The sequence below is a fragment of the Astatotilapia calliptera genome, chromosome 3 (assembly GCF_964374335.1).
Source record: "Astatotilapia calliptera chromosome 3, fAstCal68.1, whole genome shotgun sequence".
Classification (NCBI taxonomy): Eukaryota; Metazoa; Chordata; class Actinopteri; order Cichliformes; family Cichlidae; genus Astatotilapia; species Astatotilapia calliptera.
Window position 1 is genome coordinate 41626961 of NC_137424.1, and position 22364 is coordinate 41649324.

Sequence of the window (22364 nt, forward strand, 5' to 3'; positions counted from 1 at the left end):
TGGATCCATTTAACTTGAAGGTATTTAGTAATTGTGAGCAGAAGATTAATTAATAAGATATCACAACCTTACCATTTTAGACAATTTAACAACTGCTAGGAATTCAACATCAGCCTGCTCTTATATTTAATGAGCCTTCTAATTAACTGAGATGATAGCATACACCACATTGTGACTGTGTCATGTTTTGCCCAGCAGTGCAAACTTATTTGTTTCCGTTCTTATTTATTTATTTAGCTGTGCACATATTTTCCTCCCAGGAGAGATATGTGAAACCTTTGCTGGATCCCCATGTCTGCCTCTCCCAGAGGATATGGCAGGCTTCTAATGTTTTGAAGTTTTATCTGATTAAGAAAATGAATTTCAAGCTGTGTTTCTCAACACCATTGGAAATTGGCTGTCATAGTTTCACAGTAATTGCAGTTAAACAGTGTTAAAAATGGATTAGTAATCAAAAACAGTTAGATAATTTTTTTTTTTTTTGGGGGGGGGTTTTCTTGGTGGATTGGTGAGAACTCGCTTGTCTAAGCAATACAGTCATCGTTGGAAAAGAAAAATTCTAAGGGAAAATACTGATGTGCAAGTAGCAGTTACTTATAATTAATTTGTACATATTCAACAAAGTTATGGATGAAAAATGTGATAACGCTACTCAAAGACTTTAGTTTTTCATGATAAAAGAGCTTGGCAAATAGTAAAATAACTATAAAAGAATAGTCAGATTTTACAAATCAGCACGCAAAACTTATTTTGCATGTTTACTAAAAAATAGTTACAAAAAAAACAAGAAAGATGTGACAGAAGTCCTTTATAGGCTATGTAGACTTGGAGATACCATATTAGTGCCTTGCTAAATAGTTCCATACTCGCTAATTTTAATGACACTTTGTATTAATGATGTACCTAGTGGTGAGTGTTTCACTTTCACCAAACAAGTAAAAGATGTCTGGTGCCAAGGGAAGATGTTAATCTCTTTGGAGTTGTGCCAGGACCTTTTGAGGCTGCCCCCTTGTGACAAAGTTAGCAGCTGAAAGTAGCTTTTATGAAGGATCTATACAAATGTTAATATATTACAAATGAAGGCAGTTAACACCGTAATCGTTATACATAATACACAGGTTGTGCAATTCTACTGTGTTTGAAAGTCAGTATTTGATATGATTACCTATATTCTTCAACACAGTCTGAACTCTCTTAGGCAGCTTTCTTATCACATCTTTAAGTAGTTTTCAGGAAAAAAGAAAAAAAAAACACTGAAAATGGTCAGGTACAAGGACTGGACTGAAAATAAGTGAAAAAGGAGGCAATGTCCCAAGAAAAACTGGAAGTCCTAAAGCAAGCCTGAGGAACTACTGGTCTGGAGCAATACCCTCTCTTCTACCTTTTTCACTGATTGGGAGCTAAATATAAAGAAATGAGAGGTGGCTCGAGACTGTTGCACTACGAGACTAATGCACATATAATTCAATTATGTCCTCTGTTGACATTAGTTGTTGGTTTACATCTTTTGACTTATTTGCGATACCCTACTAAGTCATGATGTACTGAATAGAGGACATCCTTGGCTTTCAATTGAAATCTCATGTATTTGAGTGGCTTCTTTTAGCTCCAAAGAGGCAGGAAATCACAAAAACATTTCAATGGGAAGATTATTTTTTCATCGGTTTGCAGGCACCGTCTATTGATTTATTAATCAAAAGAATGACTGTAGGCATCTGTTTATGTTTTTTAAGATCCCCATTAGCTGAAGTAATGCATCAGCTATTCTTCCTGGGGTCGCAAATCTTTAGATTTTAGCAATGTATTATAAGATAGACACATATATACAATGTAACATTTGGACAAGACAAACCAAACATATACACAATAAACAACAGCTCCATATAACACAATTTAGGCCTTGTATCAGGGTAAGCGTTGATAATATAACATTTGCACAACGTGAGATTAATTTACCATCATTATGACAGCACACACACAACATTTCAAATTCATGTTACCATTTTTAACAATGATCAAAAGTCAGACCAAACAAATATCATTTTAGATGGTTTTTTTTAATCCAGTTTTTATGGTTTCTTGTATTATCTGTATTGGTAAAAAAATATACATTCTTCCATTGCCATGTACAAACCTGTTCTTTTGATTGAATTGGTTCTTGCTTTGGATAATAAAAATCTTCTTCCTCTAGCTTGTCTAGTACAGTATCCATGTCTATCCATACTGAAATACAATTTTTTTTACAAAATGATTTTTGTATTTGTAACAATAATATTTCTAATAAGTACAAGTAAAGAATAAAGCTATCTATCTTTAACAATTAACCAATTAATAAATGTATGCATTCTTACAATCTTTGTTCTATATCCACAACAAATTCACTGTCCAAAGTTACACCCAGGAGCCTGGTCTCATAGACCTGGTTAACAGGTGCAACATTAGTAGAAACCCAACGATTAATTGTAATTCAACATTTAGATCTAGCTTTAACTCTTTTTCAGTGTTAGCTGTTATATATAAAGTTAAATCATCCACATACATAGACATAGTTGCCTCATTGAGGACAAATGGCATGCTGTAACCATATCATACAACAGTGGTCCAAGACAGGTTCCTCGGGGCACTCCACATTTTACAACACTTATGTCTGAAAATGTTCCATTTAAAACTACTGTTTGTTTCCTTTCACTCAAATAATTCCTCATCAGCAATCAGGCAAACTTATAAAAACCATAACGTTATAATTCCTTTGATAGTATTTCATGATCCATTATATCAAAAGCCACTGTAAAATCCAGGAATACTGCTCCAATTATTTTCTTCTCTTCTATCCTTCTCAACCAATCATCAGTCATTTGAGTTAAAGCAGTAGCTGTAGAATACCCTTTTCTATAAGGTAACAAATCAAGCTTTTAATGAAGAATAAAAGGTATAAAATTTATAAAACATTTATTGAAATGATTTGCGATATCAACTGGCTTAAAATTTGACCTTCTGTCTCTATATAGAAAGGCATGTCTTTTTTCTTTTTGCCCATTAAGTCCATTAATACATTCTATAACTTTTTTGACATTTTTTTTTTTTGCATTTTTAATCTTCTTTTCATAATATAATTTCTTTTTTTCCCCTAGTTAACCCAGTAAGAAAATTCCTTAATTTACAATATACCTGCCAATCTGGCAGGTATATTTATAACCAGATTTTCTGGCTATTAATTTTGCCTGATTGCGCTCTGCCCTATGGGCCTTCAATTCCCTGTCCAACCACGGTGTTCTAACATTTTTAACAGTAAACATTCTTAATGGTGCATGCTTTTCCACCACTGGCATAAATAACACTTCAAACTTTGCTAGTGCATTTTCTGGATGCATTTCAGATAAAATTTCTCACCAACATGTTTTCTGAACATCATCTACAAATTTATCCAAATTAAAATCTCTATAACATCTCTTAAGGATGACATTTGGTCAATTTTTTTTGCCCCTTTTGTTTTTCTTACTGTACTACTGCAGTTAAATTGTGATGGCTACATCCTGTTGGCATAGTCCTTTAGTGCTACCATTTGGACAAACTATGCTGTCTATGATCCATCTTATTTAAGTTCTGTCAAATAAGTCGGAAATAAGCCTTATGCCATGCGTACATATGGTAAGTTCATTGTTAACCAGCTATAGCTAATATTGAACAGCAGGTACATAGGTTGTTTGTGATGATTCTGTAATGCGCAATCACAAAAGTACTCAAAAAGAGAGAAACTGTATACTGAGAACCACAGGAAGGAGGACCAATAAATTCAAAACCAAAACCAAACATCATAGAATATTTAGTCTAAATCAGCAAGACAAAGGCTTGTCATCCTCTTCCACTGTCTGTGTTACAGATATCAGATATCCTCTTTCATGTGGATCTTAATTTGACATGCAGCACCTACCTCACTGCTGTTCTATACCAGGGCAGCAATTCAGTTAAGCATCTAAAGGATATCTGCAATCATCTCTTGATACTCCATCTAATGCATCCCTGCTTTTTCTCTATCTCCCTCACCTCTTGCTTCGTGCTTCCTTTTTTCCATACCCCATCCTCCAATTTCTTTTAACCTCATGTTTCTATCTTCCATCCAGCACTCTCACCACATTCTTTCCACACCATAAAGTTTCCTCTTCGCATTTCCTCTATTCCCTCTCTTCTACCTCAACTTATTTCTACGTTTTGTCTTTTACCTTCTATCACCCTAACCTACTTTCCTCATCCATCTGTTCCTGACACGTTGTCCTTTCAGATCTGTGTGGTGGTTTTTTGAGTAGTATGTTCCAGAGGTGGGACCAAGTCATTGTTTTGCAAGTCTCAAGTAAGTCTCAAGTCTTTATCCTCAAGTCTCAAGTCAAGTCTCAAGTAATGTCAGGCAAGTCAGAGTCGAGTCTCAAGTCACTGGTGTAAAAGTCCGAGTCAAGTCACAAGTCTGAAACTTTGAATTTCAAGTCCTTTCGAGTCTTTAAAAAAAACAAACGAAAAAATAATGTTGCAGTTATATGCTAAATGTAAATATTAGACCATGTAATTTTAAAATCTGTGTTTTTCTCAACACATACAAAATAGTGAACTTAGAAAATATACACAAATTGTGAAATTGCACCTCTTTAAAATGCAGCTCAATTAAACCTAGCTCCAAGAATAATTTTCACCGACAGTTCTGAGATACGCTGCATGTTATTCTTGGATGCGGTTGTAGGACCAGCTTTAAAATCGCATGACAAAAATATCATACACATTAAAAAAAACTGTATCACCAACGTAGCCTGGACAACATTTGCTAGTTAGATGAAGTCAGCTATCTCATCTTAGCATATTTATATGCATATTTATAATTATACGGTTCTTGGAGTGAGTGCACACACTCATGAAGTTTAGTAACTTCAGGTCACTGCAACAAGCCCAGGTACAGTTTACCGACGGATGGGTGCAGGACCTTGAAATGCACCGTGTAGAACGAAAGACCATCGTACGTATCATAAGTTTACCAGTCTCACAAATCGTCTTCATAAATACACATTCGTTAACCGTTTATTAAAATAACCTTTGAGCTCAACGGTAATTAATTAGTAGTGGAAATAATTTCTGGTAGCATCACAGAAATGTAGCAGTGACAATAATATTGTACGCTGTAATCGTACTGGACAATTAGTGATACAAAAAACCTGTTTTATCCTGTGAATAAAAGTATGTGTTTTTGTCAATGTACCATAATAACAGAAGCGAAACGCAATATTGTGTCAGGATAATTTACTATTTATGCACAATAAATAAAGGAGCATAGCGCGACAATTTCTGTTCAGCGCCAGACTTGCTTGTAACCTATATCACCAATTATGTTAAGAAAAATGACGCATTAACTACAACAGCAGACTGACCTTTGTGTAAATGCTTGGAGCAGACTAACCTGTGAGCTGGAGTGTTCTAGGACGTTATATTTGATCTTTGAATGGCTGCAATCCAGTCGCCTCTTTGTTACTTCGGAAACATGGCTCGAACAATTTCTCTTCAACGACGTAATCCGATAACAACCGATCTCTTTACCCGTCGGCTTCCCGTGGCTGTCATGCGACCGGCTATTGCAGTTAATAATACAACAGCTTCTTGACATTTTTGTGTTTCTTTTTATCGCTGTGTGACTGATTTTAATTGAAAGCCTGCGTGCGCTAGTACCGCTTGCCACGAGTTCCCAGAATCCTTTGCGGTTCTACCCGTGAATGACGTCACATTTTCAATCTCCATATAATATGCATGTTAAATTTTATATTTGGGGTAAAATATCAAGTCTTTTCAAGTAAACCGGTTCAAGTCCAATTCAAGTCCCAGGTCATTGGTGTAAAAGTCCAAGTCAAGTCACAAGTCTTAGAACATTTTTTCAAGTCAAGTCTAAAGTCATAAAATTAATGACTCGAGTCTGACTCGAGTCCAAGTCATGTGACTCGAGTCCACACCTCTGGTATGTTCATCTGTAGAGTTGGGTATTCTCTGAGTGTTTTTGTATGTGCACTAGGCTAACTGAATGCCAATTTGCTCCAATGCAACATACCAGCATTTTTTAATTTAGCTCTTTCCTTTCAACTCTTTCCTTCATTTGACCACCCTGTGCCCTTAATGATGAGTTTTAACAGCTCAATACATATCAATAAAAATGTGGTTTGATGACCATTAGAATAGGTTCCAGGTTTTTCTAAGAGTAGGCAGAGATCACCATCACTAACTTCTGATGCACACTCCATTATTTTATTCTGAAAGGAGGCCTGAAATATGACAGAAACTGTTCAGTTTAGAAAAGAGAAACAAAGGTAGGCATAGGAGGTATCCAAGAGCAAAGGAGTTCCTATCGGAAAAATCCCCCCTAACACCTTTTTTTTCCAGTTACTTAATATTGTGGTATAACCATGAAGAGATCAGTGATTTGTGGAAAAGGTTTGGTAAAATTGCACTTTGTCAGAGTGAAGTATCTCAATGATGAACAGTCACTGCACACATGCTCACAGCTGGCTAATAAGACTAATATATTTTTTCCAATTTGGCAGATGAAAACTGGATTGTAGCTCATAGTGAACCTTACTGCAGTTGGACAGCAACATAGTTTGTGTTATTAGTTAACAACAGGGGAAGAATCTGAATATTTCCTTCTTTTACAAAGACTTCATCTCTCTCATTCATACCTAAGGAGTTGGACATGGTGTGATGGGCGATTATTGTTTTGGTTTCAAAGCATCAGAATCAACTGTGTCCTCTTAACTAAGAGAGCAGAAGTGGTGAGTCAACAACAGTGGTTAGGATAGGAAAGCTAATATATCCAACATTAAAGAGATCTATGTGCCTTCATAGAAAGCAGCAGGAACGACACTTGTATCAGTATTAGAGATGGACCGATCCGATATTACGTATCGGTATCGGTCCGATACTGACCTAAATTACTGGATCGGAAAATAAAAAATGTAATCCGATCCATTAAATATCACGAAAGCACCTCACAAAACTTGCAACACGCCGTAACTCACCTCAGAACGTTAGCACGTCGGAGCAGTATGCATCACGTGATAGAGCGGCTGTGGCATGCGGGACCTGTTGGTGGTCTGGATAGCATGTGGAGCTTCGCTAGCAACCCGGCATTTCATCTCCGACAAAGTTATCCCCGAGAGAAGTAAAGCAAGTGTGTAAGTCCATCTCTGAATGTTTGTAAAGCATTCCTGCGTTAAGCTTAACAAGCGACTGCCTCTTCTTGCTGCTACTTCAATCATGAAACTGCTTAATGATCAGCTGATCGGCTTTTCTGTCGCGAGTCCGTCTCTCTTGTTTGTTTTTGGCCCACTTTGCACCAGAAAGAGGAAACCAGCAGCTGAACAACAGCAGCACGTTTAAGCTTGCTAAGCTCTTGTTAGAATTTATTTAATATTACTTTCTACACCAGGATCTTTTTCTACGTAGCTGACGCTTGTAACTGTGCAGGGGCGGATCTAGCAAAGTTTAGCCAGGGGGGCTGACAGGGCATGAACAGGGAAAAGGGGCACAAAGACATACTTTTCTTTCTTATTCTCATTTAAAATGTCTAGCTTTTAATAAATAATTATCTGACACCCAAAGTTTTAATTTGATGTAAAATGAATAGAAGTCAATTACTGTATATAGTGACTATTAAGTGTAATATATATACCCTAGTAAGCTATAGTACTTTTTCCTTTGGGAAGGTACCATCTGTGCAGTCTGCAATTTTGTTGAAGAAAGATGTTGAATCTATTTAATATTTCTTGAAAAATAATTGATTTCTGTGCATTTTTTTTCACACTGCATCAAATTAAGGTTGATTACGTCGATTAAGCATCATGAGGTGGAGCGTGAGGGGTGGTTCCCTATTTTTTATTTATTTATTTTTGTTGTTGCTGGGAGTTGGAACCCTATTAGTTAGGTTGCTTAATATTTACGCTAAGTACTCTTTAAAATACCAGAATAGGGAGGATGGTGCAGGTTTAAGTTTATTAGATTGATCAGTATTGCTGAACTATGAAATATTTTTTTTGCATACAGGTATAACAGAATAGCTTTAGTGTAGTTGTTGTTTTAAACTTGAGTATGAACTTATACAAAATGCAGCAAGATATTTAAAAAACAGTTTTGTTGATTAAAAAACACTATATCGGATTCATATCGGTATCGGCAGATATCCAAAGTTATGATGTCGGTATCGGTATCGGACATAAAAAAGTGGTATCGTGCCATCTCTATATACGAGGTTCCAATGACAGATCTGCTGAATTGCATGTGGTGTGAGGATTATGTGTGAATATAATCTAAGGAGCTTGGAAAGAAAAGCGTCTGGACTTCTTTAAGTTGCTTGAAGACGTTTCACCTCTCATCTGAGAAGCTTCTTCAGTTCCAAGAGTCAAATGGTGGAGAGTCCCAGATTTAAACCCAGTGGGAGTTTCCCCCCAAAGAGGGACAAAGGACCCCCTGGTGATCCTCTACCTAATCACATGAGCCAAGGTGTGAAAACGGGTGTGGGTCACAATCAGCCAGGGTTTCGGGTGAGCTCATTTTGAAATCTGGCCCTACCCTATCATGTGATTTCCTGAGGTCAGATGGCCCAGGGTGTTAAGGCGTCTGGGAAGGGAACTCAAAACTGGATTATAGATGGCAGACACCGCCTCTGTTCAAAGATGGTCGCTCACAGTGGACATAGATGGCTTCTTTCACTCCTCTTTCAAACCATCTGTCCTCTCTGTCCAAAATGTGAACATTGGCATCCTCAAAAGAGTGTCCTTTATCCTTAAGATGCAGATGGACTGCTGAGTCTTGTCCTGTGGAGGTGGCTCTTCTGTGTTGTGCCATGCGCTTGTGAAATGGCTGTTTGGTCTCTCCACTGTAGAGGTCTGGGCATTCCTCGCTGCACTGTACAGCATACACCACATTGTTAAGTTTGTGTTTTGCAGTTTTGTCTTTCGGGTGAACCAGTTTTTGTCTGAGTGTGTTGCTGGGTCTGAAATGCACTGGGATGTCGTGCTTGGAGAAAACTCTCCTCAGTTTCTCAGATACACCGGCTCCATAGGGGATGACAATGTTGTTGCTTCTGTCTTTCTTATCCTCCCTCGCTGGTGTCTGATCTCACATGATAGGGTGGGGCCAGGTTTCATAATGAGGTCACCCGAAACCCGACTGATTGTGACCCACACCCGTTTTCACGCCTTGGCTCATGTGATTAGGTAGAGGATCATCAGGGGGTCCTTTGTCCCTCTGTGGGGGGATACTCCCACTGGGTTTAAATCTGGGACTCTCCACCATTTGACCTTAGAACTGAAGAAGCTTCTCGGATGAGAGGTGAAACGTCTTCAAGCAACTCAAAGAAGTCCAGACACTTTTCTTTCCAAGCTCCTTAGACTATGATGATCTGGATGACTGAGAACCTTCACAGACATGTGTGAACATAGTTTATCATAAATGATCTGGCAACCTAGGCAATGGCAGACACGCATTCAAAATTAATGGCATTTGCTTAAAATAAGGTTTCATAAAAATTGTTGGGGTTTCACAGGAAAAATCAGTAGGGTACAGAGAGATGGCCATGAAACATGCCAAAGCTCTGGAAAATCAACATCTTGGCTGATTAGAAATGAATCTCAAAGTATGCCACAGTGAATTATTCACCACATCCCTGTTTGATTTTGCTTTTGCTGATAACTCATGCTGTACTTGATGGATGATTCTTTCTAAACTACAATTTGAACTGTGGTTGCTTCAGATATTGCTTCTGACAGTTCTTTTTTTAATCTAGTCTTCTACCTTCACTTTTATCATGCTCAAATAAAAATTTCATTTTCTAGCTGTAATTCCATACTAGAGTTTCTTGCCACCCTAAAATGGTGATTTAGCTATGTAGATGTATAATTTACTTAGTATTCTTTGACTTTTACTTTTAGAACGAGACAACATTTATCATAAAAGCAAAAAAGATTCTGCATAATGAAGATAGGGGAATTATTTGAAACAAGTTTTCATTCAGTGTCACTTTTTGGAGAGCTGCAGTCAATCATCTGTGCCTGAGACTCCATTTGTAAAGTGACGACGAATCAACCCTGCTTCTATATTCAAGCCAATTAAGGCTGTTGTCTTGTATTGTTTATTACCACTGTTCCCTTGCAGCACATTCTTAAGCACAGTTTTTAAGACCTTAAAATGCAACTACAGTATCACAGCTCACAGTTTGATAGACACAAAATATTTGAAAACTTCAGAAAAGAATCACTCTGAGGCTAACCTTGGTTAACTAGAGTTCATTTACTCTGGCCCGAATCAGTTGATGAGTTTGTAAAATTTAGCTTTAAGCTTTTCCCCTGTGATACGGTTTCTTTTCACACAGAGAAAAGTCCAAGTGAACTCCAAGTAAACCAAATGCATCATTACAAAATATGTGACAATGTTCAGTCTGCTTATTGGCCATATGTGTCTGGGGCATGACCAACAAAGGGGTTTGGATCAAGTTTGCACTATTAACGGACATCTCTGGAGTTCATTCGAAACTTCACTGAGACTAGCTCCTCCAAAGGGTCTCAGTCTGGTTGTTTTGGTTCACACCAAAGTCCGATTACTCTTTTCACACTCTATTTTTGCACAAATGACCTGCAACAAAGGGAAAAGGAACCAGAGTTAGAATGGAATAACTCTTCGAAGCAAGTGTTTTCACTGTGTTTTAACAGCAAGTCATCCAAACCATGCAGCAGCGTATTAATCACTAGCCTCATATTGTGAGTGGATCATCTCAGGTGTTGTCTTGGCTCAAGTTTGATCTATTTTCAGTGTCTTTTTCGTGCCGTATAATTAAATATAATTTAAAATAATAATGTATTGAGAGCAAAAAAATAACATTCATCCTCTGTCTTAACCCTCCGGCGGTTTAAGTCAAAAAAAGGGACTTGTTTGACTTTGGGTCCCTTTTTTTGACTTAAACCGCTGGAGGGTTAAATGTACTAATGTGTTCATGTTATCCTAACCATAGCTTTGTAGCTAGCCACTAAGCGGCAGACCATTATCTGCCACTTAGCCAAAGTTCAAAAACCCTACAAACATTGTTGGTGTTCAGTTTTCTGTCTTCATTTATGTCCGAAGTGATAGGAGAACTGTTTTAGTTTTTTAGAAATCTCTCAGTCCGAACTTGGTACATCAACTTTAGATCGATGCTAGCAAGGTTCCTGCTAACCTCTAACGCCATTAAACCTTGTAAATCCTCTTTTTGATAGATGCCTTAATGTTCAACTACTGTAACAGCTGGGAGACCACCCACACAAATCATTTTATTGAAGATGAAAGACTTTGAGACATTTCAGACATTTCTAACTCTTGGTGACGTCACATTGTTTGTTTCAGTTTGGGAACAGAAGAGTTTTGGACCTGGAAATGGCTAATGACACCAGACTTGAGAGGCAGATTCCAAATATTTGTCAGGTCAGGAGTTTCCCAGCAGTCTATGTATATAGACCACCTATAGAGGCTAAAAAGGAGAGCACAAATGAGAAGATTGAAGACCAGTCAGGTAGGGTTAAAGGGATTAGGTCAGAGGGGAAGATTAATCTCACATTAATAGCTTGAATTAAGGACTTTGTTCACTGAGTAAACTGGAAAAAGAATTTAAAGAATGAGAGCTGGTATGCACCCTGTATGTGTGCATTACTATCAATTCATACAAATTCAACATAGAAAATGTGCTTTTATGTTTGTTTTCGAAGAAGAGGGGCTTCGAAATGGTTTCAAAGGTTGAATCCTAAAATGAAGAGGCTTTTCAATCTTGATGGAGCAAAGGCTTCTAGGGACAGAAGGGTTGAGAACTTTTAAAGATTCAAAACATTTCAGCGATGTGAGAAAGCAAGAAATGAGCTGGAGGGCTTAAAATAGAGATGCTGCTGATCCAAGATGAAGGTTAAAGAGTCAATAGAAGGGCAGGAGCAGGTCAATGGGAGGGGCAAAGGCTCGCTGTCTCTGTATGTGAATTGCTTTTTGATGCCTTCAGAAGTCTATTAAATCTGGCTATCATCTCAAAACCAGTAATCCGACCAAGTGACTGGAACCCTTCAATCACTGCACAATCTCCCTGCAACAGCCTGATGATAGGAATTGGCTGAGAGGGATTTCTGTTTTGCAGGAAGCTTGTTATTTGTGTTGAGAGACTTTTATTTCAAGCTTTAATGTTATATTAGCAAGTTGGAATGATTTTAATTATGTAACACCACAGAGTAGCGTGAACATTTATTCTAAGCAGTGTGGATTTGGAATGTACTCAATTATTTGTTCAGAGAGAAGGTAGACCACTTTTGTCTTTCACTTATGAGGATTTTTTTGTCAACAGGTAGTTCCCTAACCACCCACCTACCCCATGCCACATTTCACATATACTGTAAAGACTGAAAAAAAAGCTTGAATAGCAAAAGCTGAATAAATCCTGTTCCTCCTCAGCTTCACCACAAGGTAAAGTTGGGAAAATATCATTGTCATGTTGTAGCAACAGCCAGGTGTCAGCCAATCACAATCATCTAGTTTCCAGCAGAAACAAATGCTCAGTTTTTTGTTTGTTTGTTTGTTTTTTCTTTTAACCACAACATTACAAGAAGGAATAAAATGGGGTTAGCGCACTGCTGCTGTGTCCACAGCTTTTCAGTTCTCGAATACAATAAACAAGCAACAACCTTAGCCATCTCAGGGTGCTGAGAAAACATAATACTCACCAGTCGGAGGTGAATATGTAAATCATGTTCACAGCACAACAGAACCCCAGAACAAATTTCCAGCAATCTAGGGAAAAAAGAAAGTGGAAACCTCATGGGGGCACTAAAGAAAAAGTCAGGAACCCCCCCTCCAACTCAAACCCATGAATGTTTGAAGAAAATGTAATGTAATAATGTAATGTCAGTCTCCACAGTAGTTACCAAGACACTGAAATCTGGACCAAAGAGCAGGACTGACTGTGTCATTCTCTGATCCATCCAAGCAAACATGTTTTCCTTTGTGTCAATCTTTGAACTGAACTGTCCCCACACCCCCACCCCCTTCACTGGTGGAAAGAAACCAAACTTCAGTTGACAATTAGTCAAATCCAGTTGCACTTCACTGATGCAAGAGGTCTCTGCTAACAGGCTGCAAGCAACATGATGACTAATTCTTGTTTAATTGTGCATACATGATCCATAAGGCCCACACTGTTGCATGCAAATTGACCACATCTAAAGTCCTTCTAATATCCTCCTTCATAATAATTGCTGGTCATTTCTTAAGCCGTGGAGTAGAGAGAGCAGTGCGTTAACTGTGTGCCCGCCACAAGGTATGGAGCTAATTGCAGCCTCCCTTTGGTGGAGAGCTCATCATGGAAATGTAATGCAGCAGGCAGGCAGATGGAATTAAATGTAAGCTGTGTATCTGGAGAGTTTGTGAGTGTTGCCATGAGCAGCCCTAACTGACACTGATGAATGCACGCCTCTACCTTCTTTAATAAAAATGACAGTTGGGCAGCAGAATGGTCATTTTCACTGACAAATTGTGTTATTCATCCCCAGCACCACCCCATCCAGTCTGACAATTTGCTACCTCAGATGCAAATTGGCGTTCATTTGTTGCATCTCTCAGGAAAACGGCTAAAATGATTCTCACGGTCAACGTCTTAAGAGTTTTTTATTTGTGCGGAGGATCAAATAACAGGGATTTACAGGCTACAAATTGAGTACTATTTAAGTTTTTTTTAGAGCAGCTCCATTTCCTTACACTGCAAAGTCCACTGGAAGAGTTCTACAGTACATATAAAATGGTATAATTTTGCAACTAACGTCAGAAGTTTGGCAACAGATCTTTGAAGAATGCCATCTGCATTGTTTTTTTTTTGGATTTGCCTTTGTTCAAATTGAGTTCAATTCAATTCAGTTTTATTTATATAGCGCCAAATCATAACATCAGTCGCCTCAAGGCGCTTTATATGTATTACTGTGGTGGATATCAAACCATGATTACGTGCTTTTCAACTTCCAGTAATATGATCATTGATTGCAAAGAAGCTATACATTTACCATTGGGGGTAGAATCCGGTGTTCTGACAAAACGTCCTACCGTAAGTAGTTTATGCACATTTCTGCTGTAACAGAGTAATTCCAGCACAAATCTAAGTAGGTATGGCGGATGGCCACTTAACGTTGCCCATCAGAGTATGCTTGTAGCTCACATTCATAAAGCCAGGGCGGTTTGCCACTTCATTTTACCCGTTAAAGTATGCTTGTAGGTCACATTCACAAAGGTAGCATGGTTTGGCACGTGATTTTACCTGTCAGAGTATGTTTCTAGCTCTTATTAACAAAGGCAAGATGATTTGCCACTGAATTCTAGCTGTAAAATTATGCTTCTAGCTCATATTCACAAAGGATAGGATTGTTTGTCACTTAATTTTAGCAGTTAAGGTATGCTTCTAGATCATATTAACAAAGGTAGGACGGTTTGGCACTTAATTTTACCCATCAGAGTATGTTTGTAGCTTATATTCACAAAGGTAGGACGGTTCGCCATTGAATTTCTTGTTGTGCGCATGCATAGAATCAACGGGTTGGTTTGTCAGGTAGGATGGATTCCCAGAACACCGGCAAGAGTATGTGGAAAGCCAACTTTATTTATAAAGCACTTTAAATACAGCAACCAGTGACCAAAGTGCTGAACATAGGGATGGAGATACACTAAAATAAAGGGCAAGTGCAGCAGTTCAGAGAGGTAGGGCGGGGCAAGGCCATTTAAGAGCTTAAAAACAAATAAAAGACTTAAAATGAACTCAAAAATTGTCAGGCAGCCAGTGCAGTGAGTATGACGGAGAAGTAATGTGCTGTTCCAGTTAAAAGTTGTGCGGCACCAGCTGAAGACATGGCAGGCAGGACTGGCTAACACCAACATCTAAAGAGTTACAGCAATCCAACCGAGTTGTGATGAAGGCGTGGATTACTGTTTCAAAATGATCTTTCGACAGAATGTTTTTTATTTTTGCCAACTGTCTCAACTGAAAGAAACTGAGAAGAAGAAATTCCAATAAAATCTGTTCATATTTATCTTGATAGGCATGAGAAACACACACACACACACACACACTTACCCAAGTGTTACAGTAACAAAGCCTGGTTAAAACATGCCTTCCAAGTAATTCAACTATAATTTTCTAATCTCCTGCTGTTATTAATAGCGTGAGTCCGCAAGTGAGCTGAAGTGAAATTAAATATGGTAGCTAAAGTTGGTTGGACCAGAGTTATAGGATAAAACAAGCTGTAACTAACCTACTAAAAAAAGAATATAAAGGCAATTTATAAGGGATTTTACACTTCTACAACCGTTATCCAACCAACATATTTAACATACATGGACTACCCACTGGGATCCCAGAGGAAGCAAAGATTAACATACTCTCAGAAAAATAATAAAGGGAAAACTTATTTCTTTCAAATCAACAAACAGTCAGCCATCCCGAATCTGTCATCTCTCCAGCGTGCCCTCGGTCTAAGACACGGCCTTTGAGGACTTACCCAAAACACATCACTAATTGAGCACTCCCATATGACCAAACTTCTCTCTCTCTTTCTAAGGCTGAGTCCAGACACCTTATGGAGGAAGCTTGTTTCTTCTTCTTGTATCTGCAAGCTTTTTTTCCCCTCACAAACCAGGCCATGATCATAGGCGAGGGTAGGAACTTAGATTACCCAGTAAACAACCAGCTCTATTTTCACCCTCATCTCTCTCTCTTTTCACCACAGCAGAGTGGTATAACATCCATTGCAGACGCTGCACCAGTCTGTCTGACAGTCTTCCGTTTTATTCCCTGGAATCTTGCTCACTCTCGAACAAGATTCCAAGATGCTTAAAATCCTCCACTTGGAGCAGCAACTTGTTGAGCATCCCACCGTTTTCTGAGAACCACAGCTTTAGAGTTGGACATGCTAATTCACATCCCAACCACTACAAAATATAAGGAATAATAATCATAGCATCAATTTAAGCTCACTAATATCAGCACATTCCTATAGGGAGATTGCTGAAAGGACCCAGGAGGGAAAAAAGTCCTAGCACCTCATATAAAACACTGGGACTTAACCACAAGGTAATTAACATAAATGTACCAGGAATGCAACGTCGGCCACTAATGCAGGTTATGTCATCGGTGCTACAGATTCAGAAGTTTAAATAAGTACATGCACCAATGGTATTAATATAATTTGAAATATTATATTCACAAATTCGGATGTTCATGCTGGATGCTCACCTGGCAGGCTTTCCCATCAGCCTTTTAAGGGATGAGGGGTAAACCCACATATGCAAAAATGTGTGCTTTCACTTGGGTCATATTTGTATTTTTAAACGCCACAACTCCAAGCAGAAAAAGAAACAATGCGTGCGATATTATTGGGAACAAAATGATTGGCAAAGTCATACACAGCTGGAATGATTCATCTGTAAAAATATGACAAAAATGGCGGAGTGCACAGGCCCCAGCTGGATGAGGGTTAATAGCTTAAAAGATCAAGAAAAGGGAAAAGGTTGGGGACCACTGAATTAAGTTGCCTTCAGTTTGTACAGACAGACCACTTTACAATAAGAGCAAAAAGGTCAGTAAACCCAAAAAGCAAGCATAAAGCAAGCCTATCCCAGCTGACCTTGATGAAAAGCGAAGTACACCCTGGACAGCTTGCCACTCCATCACAGAGAGACAAGCCATTCACACCTCCAGCCAATTTAGACTCACCTAGCACACATGTCTTCAGGCTGTAGAGGGAAAACAGTGGCCCCAGAGGGAACCCGTACAAGCACAGCGAGAACATAAAAACTCCACACAGATGGACCTGAGTCGACCAGCAGATTCAAATCCAAAAGTTTCCAGCTGTGAGACCGCAATCCTGCACCATCCTCTGACCTAGTGTGACACACAGAACAAATACAATCTCAAAATACATCTCAGACTCAAGGATAGGAGGTTAATCTGTAATATTGCTTACAAATGAAATGCTCCAAAGCTAATATTCTTCTCTGCTCTCAATATCAAAACACACAATGTACTTGCTCTGGAACATTTTTGCCTGGAGTGCAGAAAGTAAAGCTGAGATTAGCCTTAATTGTTATTCCTGTCTCATAACCTCCTAGTTTCCATTTTCCAGCCTTTAGTTTTTGATGTTTCATGCTTAACTTGTTACTCACAACACCAAACACAAAATAATCCATTCTGATAGAAATCAACAGCCTAACAAGCACGACATCTGCACGCAACAGTAACCGTGCTGCGATGATGAGAGCAAAAATGCACATGGCTTTGTGCACATACACCTGAGCTCGTGTGTGTGTGTCTCTGTGTGTGTGTATCTGAGTAATCTTGTTCAATTGATGGATTCGGGGGACTTTCGTGAATTAAGTCGCCTTCAGTTTGCTGTCGCACATCCACAACTTAATTCTCATTGTGCACACGGTCAGCTCATTTGGAATTCACAGCCATTCAGCTACCTAATTAGTTCACTAAGTCCCTTCATAAAGAGCTATCGATCCTCATCCCTGCTGGGAATGAATTAGGAGATTTGAATATTGCTCTTTTTCCTCATGAACCCCCAACCACGCACCCACCCATGTGACTCACACACACACACATTTACAAACACACTTCTTCTAGCTTTAATTGTTGCGTCCCTTCCTCTCGCGCTCACTTGCATGCTAGCCTTTGATGAGGTATGAATATTGTCCCCAGCACATGCAATCTGATTTCCCGGCATGGTCATGTGTACATATATAGCAGAAGGGTCTACATTATCTTACCCCACCTGTGTGATCTTACGGCTGCGGGCGTGATCAAAGGGAGGTGGACGCATCTTTGCACACAGTAAGAGAAAATGGTGGTGGGCCTGATCGGCCTGCACTGTAATCTTCTGTGAATGCAGCCTCAGCACTGTCCCACTCTCCAAGTCTCTTTCTGTGTGTTTTTCCTGCTCCCTCCCGGGGTTACTTTCTAACCAACACGAGCAGAGCAGGATAAGTGAAAAGTGAGGATGTGCGGTGGGGGGTGGGTGTCTTCTGCCGTCACTCCCACCACCACTGCCTCCTTCCTCTCTCTTTGCAGTGTCCATCTGTCATCTCTTTATTGTTTGTTTATGTGCTTCCTAGGTTGTTATTGCTCTTTCTCCTATCAAAATACTCCTTCCTCCATGCTTCTTCCCTCAATATCATCTTCAAGCCTTAGCACCTCCTCTCCCCACACACACACACACACACCGTTATTTTGTCTTCCTCCACTCCTGTCACTCCTGAAGTCTAACAACAGCAAAAATGTCTACACTTACACCATAATGTCTCCATCCACCCCTGCTTGGACTTACTCATTCTTTTCTACTTTTCTTTCTTTTTTTCTTCTCAAAGTGGAAATATTTGAGGGTATCAAACATGGATGACTTGACAGATAGTGCTGCTGTTCCTCGGTACTGTCCTTGATGCATTATCGGTTACTACTTTCAACATTTTTATTATTAAAAATGTCAGTGCGCCCCAGGGTGGCTGTGGCTACATTGTAGCTTGCCATCACCAGTGTGTGAATGTGTGTGTGAATGGGTGGATGACAGGTTGTGTAAAGCGCTTTGGGTTCCTTAGGGACTAGAAAAGCGCTATACAAATACAGGCCATTTACCATTTACCATTAATCCTCCTGTTATGGGGATTTTGGAGGGATTTCCTGTGACCTTATGTCCTTCAGATTTTGGAAAAGACCACCTCACATAGACAAACAAGGAGGTTTAAAAAACATGATTTTCTGGGAAATTGCAGTTCTTTGTGTGTTTGCCGGTGGCCAATTTTGATTACCTTTTTTTCTGATGAAAACAAGGTGATAACTAAATTAAAATTTAAAACATGATGGCAGAGACCGTGATGAAATGTATCGAAACTTTCATCAACAAATAAATACAACAAAAAAAGGAGATGTAGGCAGGGGGAAAGTGAAGAGCAGTCATATGGGCATATTTTGCATTTGATGCCAAGGAAAATAAGATCCTTTATAAACCTTGTGGAGCAGCGCCCACCGGTAAACATTTACACTTTGAAGTTTAACTTTCAACTTTAGATAAAGTCTACAATAATCTTATGATGTTTAGTTGACCACTACTAGACTATAACAAAAAAAAGATTTAAATGCTTAGTTATGACTAAAACTAAATGACATTATGGTCAAAAGACTATGACTACAACTACATCAAAATTTGCTGTCAAAATCAACACACTGCTGCGTGTGTGTGTGTCTTCAGACCAACATTGTGCACTTTTTTTCACCTGAAACATTATCCCCTCCACCGAGAGGCGCATCTTTACAGGAAACTTCTGCTTTAGAGCAAATTTGTCCACACACGGAGAGATACAAACACAGACATATGGCTCACGTCCCTACTGAGAGTGGTTGTGGGGGGGGGGGGGATACACCGGAGAGCAACATAAACAAAAATCATGTGAATGCAGAGGCATTGGCGATGCGGACTGCCGACTCAGCGCAGCCTTGTTTAATTACTGTTCACCTGGGCCAAAGGCCTAATGGAAGACTTGGCTGCAGGCCCAGACAAACAACGTTCCACTTGGCTTCAACTGTTAGAAAATCTTGGGTCTGGCTCATGCGGGCTTATTGGAGTCGTCGATCCACAAATGGCTAAGACAAACTGCAAACACAGTCGACAACATGGGAATTCTCATTAATGACGTATCTGCGCAGGTCCAAGAGCCGACTACTGTGCTGATATCATAAAGTGGACTGCCAAAGAAAGTCGGCATGCTGATAAAATGATTAAAATGCGATCCTCAAACGATATGGCCTGCTTTTGTTTTTTAGTTTGAGTTTTGTTTTTATACAGACCAATCTATGGTTGGTCATAAATTAATGGAAACAAAAGCTTTACTATGGTTCTACATAATTTAATCCATCCAATTTATATCTTTAAATGACCAACACTTGTACCATACATATTTCTCAAATACATACAAATGTTGGCAATTTAATAACTGTCACTTTTAATGCATCAATTCATGTTATTCTTAATATATGGCATTATTTAGCTTATTTGTGTGTGCATTTGTTAGCATAAGCATCTGAGTGATTAGACAGCTTCTAAGAGCTAGGTGTAATAGATTGGTCATGTGACAGATATGGGACAGAGTCAGCATGGTCATGTGACAGATATGGGACAGAGTCAGCATGGTCATGTGACAGATATGGGACAGAGTCAGCATTATAGTTTCTCATTTGGAGTCTGTCCTATTGATTTGCCCTACTAAAGTCTTGATTGAAATTACAGGGAAGACAGCTTCAGTCAAATACTCAATAGTCGGGCTCCCATCAATTACACAGAAAAGAGATTGTGGAGGGAAAACGGTGCTTGTGAGAGGACTGATAATTTCGCAGTCTGAATTGACTGTAATTTATCTGTGAGAATAGGAGGCATTAATCTGTAATGTTCAGTCCATGATCACATTCAATAAAGAAGTAAAGAAGAATCCCTCAATTTTAAGACTTCTAACCAAACAGTCCTTCAATTAAATGATCATTTTGGCCATTTGTTCCAGCTGTTTCGTAAGACTCACACAAGTGTTCCAGACACACAGTGTTTCTGACTTAAAATGGCCACTGGAGGAGGTAAACTTATTTGACTTTCCATGAGGACGCTTCAATTCTAGTGTTGGAAAAACTGTTAAGTTTTATTTTCACTCACTGTTTGGTTTCAGTTTTGGTTCAGTTGGGTTTACTCTTTGGCTACATTAATTATGTAATGTATGAGGCACATTCGTTATGCTGCAACATCATGCTTCCATGGTAATCAACAAAGGCACAACACCATATGAGCATGTAATATTTATATAGTTACTATTAGGGATGGGTATTGATAAGATTTTCACGATTCCGATTCCATTTTCGATTCTGTTTAACGATTCGATTCTTTATCGATTCTCTTATCGATTCTTTTTAAAAAAAGGAGAACACTAAGCTCGATTATCTTAGAACTTTGTTTTATATCTTCTCTTTGAACAAGATAGAAACTTAGGAGTAACATGGCCTTACAAACCCAACAGTGAGATCTTAAGAGATCCACAGCCTACGGCTCTTCAATGGGGTGTCACAGGGTCCCCAGGAAAAAAATTTGTAAATGTAAAATAATAAAATTAATATTCTTCTGTAGCAATAACAAAGTATAACATAAATTATTCTGTAGCAATTACACAAGAATATCCAGTAATGTCCCTGCCTACAATTAAACACATTCACTTACCGAAAATCGGGGCATCTGCTGTGGCAAATGGGTGCAAGCCTTTGACCACAAACTTAGACACTGCTCGGTGACATTCGTCTATCCTGGCCTGAAAGGAGACGCTACCGGTAGACTGCAGCGACAACTGCCAGCATCTGGGCCAGACTCTGTCTCTCTCTCTCATCATGGTCACCTAAATGCACAGTAATAGCAGGTTTTGTAAGAAGGCAGATCGCACTAACATAATATGCACTGTTAGTTGATTATTTACCTGCCGCATTAACGGGAGAGGACGTACAAACGTTACCGCTGCTGCTGGGTTGAGATTCACGAGTCCGGAGCGGAATTAAAAACACGACATTCATTTAAGGTCATCGTGTGTTTTGTGAGCAAATGCTTTTGCATACTCGTAGTGTTTCCTCCCTTAAATGAAATATCTACTTTTCAAGTATTGCAAGTTGCCCTGTTGTCATCCGTTCTTCTAAAGTATAACCAACCTTTGAGCGTTTGAGCCGCTTAGGCGCCGTGTTTCCTGCCAGGTAAATGACGCTCCGCAACGTGGTGACATCATTCGGGGCGACTGGAATCGATAAGGGAATCGTTTGCAAAAATGGCAAACAATTCCAAGGAATTGAAACAGTGGGTTTCGATACCCATCTCTAGTTACTATATAGCAGAGGTGGGACCAAGTCATTGTTTTGCAAGTCTCAAGTAAGTCTCAAGTCTTTATCCTCAAGTCTCAAGTCAAGTCTCAAGTAATGTCAGGCAAGTCAGAGTCGAGTCTCAAGTCACTGGTGTAAAAGTCCGAGTAAAGTCACAAGTCTGAAATTTTGAATTTCAAGTCCTTTCGAGTCTTTAAAAAAAAAAAAAAACGAAAAAAGCATGTTGCAGTTATGCTAAATGTAAATATTAGACCATGTAATTTTTAAATCTTTGTTTTTCTCAACACATGACAAAATAGTGAACTTAGAAAATATACACAAATTGTGAAATTGCACCTCTTTAAAATGCAGCTCAATTAAACCTAGCTCCAAGAATAATTTTCACCGACAGTTCTGAGATACGCTGCATGTTATT

The 22364-nt window shown here is 39.0% G+C and overlaps 1 long non-coding RNA gene across 7 annotated transcripts in view; it reads right to left on the reverse strand.

Moving 5' to 3' along the window:
- Positions 1-21864, reverse strand: part of LOC145425388 (uncharacterized) — a 125061-nt gene extending 103197 nt beyond the window's left edge. Inside the window, exons 1-6 of one of the 7 annotated variants that reach the window (XR_013906064.1) lie at positions 21785-21858; positions 21559-21599; positions 21309-21480; positions 16775-16942; positions 12747-12813; positions 10290-10650 (exon numbers count right to left, since the gene is read on the reverse strand). This is a non-coding gene — a long non-coding RNA (uncharacterized LOC145425388). Of the gene's footprint in view, positions 1-10289; positions 10651-12746; positions 12814-16774; positions 16943-21308; positions 21481-21558 lie in introns of those variants that run through there. The other 6 variants (XR_013906061.1, XR_013906066.1, XR_013906062.1 and 3 more) reach the window with 6 other exon arrangements.
- Positions 21865-22364: the final 500 nt, after the last annotated feature.